A 7,740-nucleotide genomic window follows, 5' to 3' on the forward strand; every position below is an offset into this window, starting at 1 on the left:
ACACAGGAGAATGCAGAAGCACTGAGAGGATTATTAGGATAGTCATTATCTATGTACTACAACAGTCAGTGTTTGGTTGTCCCAATACCTATTTTCACTCAAAAGACAGACATGGCTCAACACAAAAAGGTGTTTTTGTGTAAAACTATGGAAAATATGGCCAGAAATTGCATAAAAAGGTGACATTCTCTATTATGCCTCATAGCTGTCTTAATATTTGTCCAAACTTCTGGAGTATGCGATATTGCTTAACTTCCTTAATAGTGGATTCATCTTGCTGTTCCAATTCATGTAGATACAGAGCTTCAGTTAACATTCATATCAAAGATCAGAATGGTGACTTTGAAAAGTGACTTTGCCCATAGCATGGCTGTTGATGAGCTGGTCTTGTGTTGTTTAAGTTTGAAGTGGGTCATGTGTTCTGATTAACATGGCTGGTGAGTTAGTTTGGATAATAGTTAGTGTAGAGATAAATGTACATAACTGCATATATTTCAGTTTTTGTACAAATAAGGAAAACAAATAAATTAGAAAAATATTTTGGGTTCCAGTTTTTTACTTACCTCGAACAATGTCCTGCTGTTTTTTTTTTTTTTTGTTTTTTTTTAAATGGACATGGAGAATGTCTGAAGCAAGCCACAGTTGCATGCATGCATTTAGAGAAAAAAATGTTACAGTTGTGTCAGCTCTCTCCTAATGTGCTCTTAGATTAACATCAAATCTAAATAAACGGTATTTCTAAATTTATATATGTGTGTGTGTATATATATATATATATATATATATATATATATATATATATATATATATATTTATATATATATACACACACACACACACACATATATATATACACGTACATATTATATATATATTATATACGTAATAATTATATACATATAAGCAGCATATTAGACACACTTTTCAGACAAAAAAGAGTAAAACGTACAGCTCATTTCCTGCTAAAACTGCACAAATTGTATTTGAGATTACTAATTTCTTTTTTTTTTTTTTTGTATTATACTGTATGCCGGAAGCTCACTGTATGTCATGAATATAAGGCCAATTGCGATTCAGCCTAAGTATTCAAGGTGGAAGGTGAAAAAAAAGCATTGTAGTGTGAAGGAAAGCTATAGAAGGTTGTAGTATAACACTACTATTCATATGTATTTCAATTCTGTACTTTGTAAGTAATTTAAATTCTGCATAATGACTAATGTGGTGTTTTAATTTTTTTACACTACAAATGTTATGTGTTTTCTCTGGCCCAGTTTTCCATTCATATTTATGGACCAAAATAGGGTCCAAAATCCCACTGCTTTAGCAGGTTCTGAATGTCACACCTCTTTCTGTGCCACCCCACCTACTTCAGTGCGGCACATTAATTCATGGCCACAAAAATAGCAACACAGCTCCAACGCAAAAAGGTTTTGCTTGCACCCAACCAAAATAGCAACATACAAGGGTTGACTGGCAAACTCTGTTTGCATTGGCATGAAAATATCAATTAGATCTTTATCAAATCCTAAAAGTTTTCATGACCTGTTCAATCACTTTAACTATCAAAAGCAGATACTGCATGTTTTACACCTGTCTCACTGCTTTCTGCTGCTGGTACTACAAAATATAAAGCTATTTCTAGGTCATCTTGCAAAAAAAAAGGATATACTATTTGCTATTCTATAAGCTGGCAGACAACTAATGTGGATGGAACCCATATTGTTTAAATGGTAAAACTGCAGTGATCACATATGAACTGATTAACTGATCATCATAACTAGGATAAGATCCTGTCCAGAACAGGATGTGGAAAGGATCCTAATTGTGATAATCAGGTTAATTTGTGATAATTGCAAATTTATTTGAATATGCACCATATTCTCAATTGTACATTATTAGACCCCATTTTAATAAACTGCCTCTTGCAACATTGTATTGGATTTTGGGGAAATCAGCTTTGCATTATGCAGTATGCATTTTTGAACACTTTGTGTGTATGTGTGTGTGTGTGTGTGTGTGTATCTTGATAAATCTTTCCAGCAACCTTTTTTGTATGTCTGTCAGTCTGTCTGTCTGTCTACTATGTATTTACTAATTGGCTCATTATCGCTTCTGAACCTGTGCAAGATTTTATTTAGCACTGACCAGCAATACCAAGAACCGTGTCTTGGCTGGCCTGCTGATTTATGCTGACATGCTGACCTGTAGCTCTCATTATCAAAACTGCACAGAGGTCAGCGCTCGTGTCTGCAAGCCCTTGCCACTGAAGGAGGCAAGAGGTCTTGCAACTTGCAGCAACATGTGGCAAAGGCTAATCAATTTGCCAAGGCAATTACCAGTCGTATATGTCAGCCCTTATTACCAGCATGTCAGGAGGATAGGTTAGCACAACTTCACTTTGTTCTCATAATCCTCATCTTCTCACCATTCCTCTTTGAGTATCAGATTTGTTCCACTGCGTACTCTGAGAACAGACCTTATAATCATATATTCTTATAGTACAGCTTATGACTAATGGAGGATACAAAGAAAGTGATGTGCACCATAAAAGCTGTTCAAGGGGAGCAGCTGTTATTGTCTCATTAGTATTGTCTCAGGAAAGAAGCAGGCCAGTTGGAAATTGGAAAAAGACCAGGAATTTTATTTTTTTTCCCCAAATATTCCAAAACTGCACCCACTGTAGCCTAGAATTGATGTTCTATACTCAGGTTTGCTTACTGATTGGCTGATAAGTGCATGAATAAGCAGGGATACCAGTGGGCCTTTTAAAGTAGCCAGTGAGTGTATAGACACACACACACACACACACACACACTTTATAATTCCAGGATCTCTATATATTAAAACTACATGAGCATAAGATGTTGGACAACCTCATAGTACTTCATATAGGAAGAACTGGATTATAACAAGGTTTAAATCTAGAGGGCTCTGCTGTCTCATTCATCGACGGCTGTGTAGAGTGGTTGTGGATTAATGAAGATACCTGTCCTCTTAGTGCAGGCAGCTCCACTGAGCAGCCCCAATCCAGAATGAAGCCCTGTCTGGTTCAGCTCCTGTACAACTGCACAATGAATAAGATCAGAACTATGGGAACATCCAGACAGGACACTTGTCCGTACCTATTCATATTGTGTCTTCATCTGTATTTAAAGATCCTATGATACTCCCACATATGTTATTGAGAAATAATGCTTGGTCAAATACAATAAAATTTGCACTTCTAACTAAATAAAACAAACTGTATTATATACAAGTCCTACTACACTACACTACTACACAAATCGTAGATATCGTTTAAAAAAATAATAATATTGTTATTCATTAGCTATGTTTACATGCAGTCTAACAATTTGTTAATTAACAGACTGATGGTTCATTCAGAAAAAACACCCTAAATTTACTCATTTGACTAACACTTTTAAGGATATGATTATATCCTTATGATTATAAGTAAAATTTCAAACCAGAATAACAGGTCACCCTTTCTAACCAAGTGGTAAGAATCACCTGGATACTTTTGAGACCTTCCAGCAGAGTCATGAAGTGAAGAATTGTACGGTAATTAGAATAAGTACTATGGACATACAGCCAGCTTTCTTTTCTTCTTCTTGCCTCGTACACGTCCGACCACATGTACACCATATGGACCTATCCTCATAGCAGCTTGTGATTACAGTCAGAGCTACAAGTAACCTGTCCTCCTTTCATCTCTTCTGCTTCAGTGAGCAATTAGCATTGCTAGCCTTATTAGCCATCAATCACTGTGCTGTTCTCTAGTTATCTCTCTGAACTTGCTCAGTAAGTTGCACTCACCTGTCATTCTCCCCAATAGTTTTTGTTCCCCGATGGCAACATCTGCTCAGAGAATTCAATATCCTACATGTCTAGCTTAACAGCGTGTTGTAGCTATGTGCTGCTAGTATCTCCTTGGGCTATATTTAGAGTTAGGTTCAAATAGAATTAAGTGGCGAATTTAGTTTAAAGGTTTTTAAATCTGATAGTATCTAAAGTTGAAGTTACACATATTCAGAGTGCTGTTAAAGACATGCTTAAATCAGTTTTCTGTCTGAGCCCCAGTCAGATTATGCAAAGAAACGGCCTGTAATTTCTCTCCAAGGTTGCTATATCCTTTTTTTTTTAGTAGAGGTGTCCGAGATGGGTTTTTTAATAGTGTCTAGACCTCCACCTTTAAACACAAGCTCTTGCCTTTACGACCTACGGCACTGTGTAAATGTCTTACGCAACCTAAACAGGTTTTCCTTAAGAATTGCCTTGTATTTAGTGCCATCCATTTTTCCTTCAATCCTGACCAGTTTTCCAGTCCCTACTGATGAAAAACATCCCCACAGCATGATGCTGCCACCACCATGCTTCACTGTAGGAATGGTGTTCTAGGGGTGATGGGAAGTATTGGGTTTGTGTATTGGGTTTGTGCACACACACAGCTTTTCCCATGATGGCCAAAAAGTTCAGTTTTAGTCTCACCTGACCAGAGAACCTTTTTCCATGTTTGGGGAGTCACATGCCACATGCTGTTTGGTGAACTCTAAATGTGTTTTCTTATTTTTTCTTTAAGCAATGTCTATTTTCTGACCACTCTTCCACAAAACCCTGCTCTGTGGAGTGTAAGGCTTAAAGTGGTCCTGTGGACAGACATGCTGTGGATCTTTGCAGCAGATTTAATGGTGCACCGTGGGATGTTCAAAGTCTGTGATTTTTTTTTTTTTTTTATAACAAAACCCTGATCTATATTTTTCCACAACTTTGTCTCTGACCTGTTTGGAGAGCTCATTGGTCTTCATGTTGATTGTTAGTGGTGTTGCAGACTCAGGGGCCTTTCAGAACAGGTCTATTTATATTGACATCATGTGACAGATTACGTGACACTTTAATTGCACACAGGTGGACAATCAACTAATTATGTGACTTCTGAAGTTAATCGGTTGGACCAGATCTTATTTAGGGGTTTCACAGCAAAGGGGGTGAACACATATGCACTCACAATTTCTCAATTTTTATTTTTATTTTTTTAAACAAGGTATTGTTTTCATTCCAGTTGAACAATTTGGACTATTTTGTTAGATCCATTGCATAAAATCCAAATAAAAATCCATTTAAAAAAAAAAAAAAAATGCCAGGTTATAATGCAACAAAATTGTGCCTTTTAGTATAGATTCTGCAAATCTCTGGAACTGTACTGGTTGGATGGAACATTTTCCATTTGTATGTTGTTGCTTTGATGATGATGATGATGATGGTGGTGGTGGTGGTGCTGGTTGAGAGCTACATAATGTTTCCTCACAGGATAAGAGTGATCAGTGAGAAGAACTTAATTTGCAGTAACACTTCCCTCTAAGTGGACCCAAACCATGCCAGAAACCCCCGGTGATTAAGTACATTGATAATTTGTGCTAAATACAAGAAAAAAAGTACTTTAATTTAGCTCAATTATGAATAGTGCCTTACGATGACCATCAGTCTGCTCTTGAAAATGTAATGGTCATCTAGTCTCTTTGTTTTTGATTAAAGCAGATAAGGCCAGTGAGTAAATAGAAAAGTGGTTCAAATCCCACCCCATGTCTACTATATGAAAAATTCACAAATGCTGATTATTTTATTATAACATTGTGAGGATTTTCATCAGTGATGTATAATGTATAGCAATAGTCAAGTAACATCGCACACAGAAGATTTTATCATAAATCTGTGAAAACTTCTTCAAAAACACACACACACACACACATATATATATATATATATATATATATATATATATATATATATATATACACATATATATATACACATATATATATATATATATATATATATATATATATATATATATATATATATATATATATATATATATATATATAGTTTCATTATGTTTGCTCCTACCTTTGTAGAATTTTTTTTTTTTTTTTACGTTACCCAGAGTTCTGCAAAATTGCATTGGGAATAAACAGGTTTTTTGGTTAATGGTGAGTATCACTTCCATACAAGGACTTTTCCATGAAACTACAGGTCTTAGTCATAATTTTACATAAAATTCACAACGTAAAGTGTGAAAAAAGAAAGAAAGTCTGATTGTGTGTGATCACATAAAACCAGGGCAGCGTGCCACACTGGTTTATGTTTTATGCACCTCTAACATGCCTTTGACGCATCCAGTGTGGATTGAAATGCTTGTTAAAATGAAAGCATAATGGCCGAGTTGTGATGTGCCTCTCAAGCACATCAAAAACAATCCAGAAATGAGTCCCAAGTGAATTGGCTTTTAGTGCACCAGACATTTAATCTTGTCTGAAGAAGACAAACACATTTTGCATAGGACACTTGAGAAGGATGAATTTATTTCACAATAGATTGAGCTCCACCCCCGTCCCCTGCACGCACAAACACACTTATATATTAAATGACTAAATGGAGCTATCAGTATGTGATTGTTTTTGATTATTCATTTCATATGGAAGAGGCAGCAAATCAGGAGTGTGGAATGAAGGTATAAATTAATTCACTGATGGGTTTTTGTGAGTGTCATCTTGGTTAATCTGGCTGCATTTACTGTGCATAGTAAAAAGACAAAAGATCAGACCTCCTGTTTTTCAGGGGTTTGGATCAATGTCATATAACCTTATTAATAGTAGGTGGATACATCCTGACCAGGCTGCATCCTCATGACTGATAATGACCCAATGGCTGTTTGACGGCACTTAAATCTCACTAGCATTCCATGGCCTATCCTTCACCTATTTCTCCACCAAAGAACAAGCCAATAACTGCTCCGAACTATACGTGAACTTTATTTTAAGCATCAAATGCTCTTGCTCATCAGCATATTTTGGATAAAGAAAGAATATTACAGATGATAGTTACACCTCTTTTTTATATTACTCCACTGACTCTCTTTAGCTGATAACATTAACTGATCAGAGTTATTGATGCTTGCCAATAGCTTAAGTTCACCCACATACATAAAATGAAGGGAAGTGTGGCCAAGTATGGTGACCCATACTCTGAATTTAACCCATCCAAGTGCACACACACACACACACAGCAGTGAACACACACCCAGAGCAGTGGGCAGCCTTTTTTGCTGTGGTCATTCACTACTCCCCACCTACCTGTGACTCAAACCACAACCTTTGAGTTACAAGTCCAACTTTCTAGCCATTAGGCCACGACTGCCCCCAAAGATGTCCTTTCCGCCCAAACATGGACTTGAACCCTGGACCCTCAGATTAAACGTCTGATGCTCTACCGACTGAGCTATCCGGGCCTTTGTTCCAGCATGAATAATACTGCTGTAACAGACTGTACCGTGAGAAAGGGCTAGGATCCAAGTGCAGAGTTTATTTCAGAATGAATACAGAACAAAACTGTAGTGGTAACATGTGGTAACAGCAGGCAAAAGTGTCAAAACCAAACATACAAACAATAGGCAATGTAAATAGAAATGTAGGAAGCTGAAACCATATGTTTTTTTTCTGAAATCAGTGTTTTGCTGGAAGGAATCACAGGGGACATTAGGTAAGCGCTTCATTTAAAAATAATAAAAAAAATTACAGATTATGCAATTATGCTGCTAGTACTCTTCCTTTATGTCAGAAATACGATGCCTGAAAATCCGCCACACAGTGTGTACGATAGTGAAGCTGCTAGTAATGTGGCAATATCTGGAACCTGCATCATTTCAAACAATAATAACTGGCGCAGTAGAGCTATCACAGTCTT

General features: G+C 36.6%; 1 non-coding gene across 1 annotated transcript; it reads right to left on the reverse strand.

Moving 5' to 3' along the window:
- Positions 1-7,212: 7,212 nt before the first annotated feature.
- trnak-uuu (transfer RNA lysine (anticodon UUU)) lies at positions 7,213-7,285 on the reverse strand. The gene has a single exon. It is a non-coding gene; the product is annotated as a tRNA-Lys (tRNA).
- Positions 7,286-7,740: the final 455 nt, after the last annotated feature.

The sequence above is a fragment of the Pangasianodon hypophthalmus genome, chromosome 9, assembly GCF_027358585.1.
Source record: "Pangasianodon hypophthalmus isolate fPanHyp1 chromosome 9, fPanHyp1.pri, whole genome shotgun sequence".
Taxonomy (NCBI): Eukaryota; Metazoa; Chordata; class Actinopteri; order Siluriformes; family Pangasiidae; genus Pangasianodon; species Pangasianodon hypophthalmus.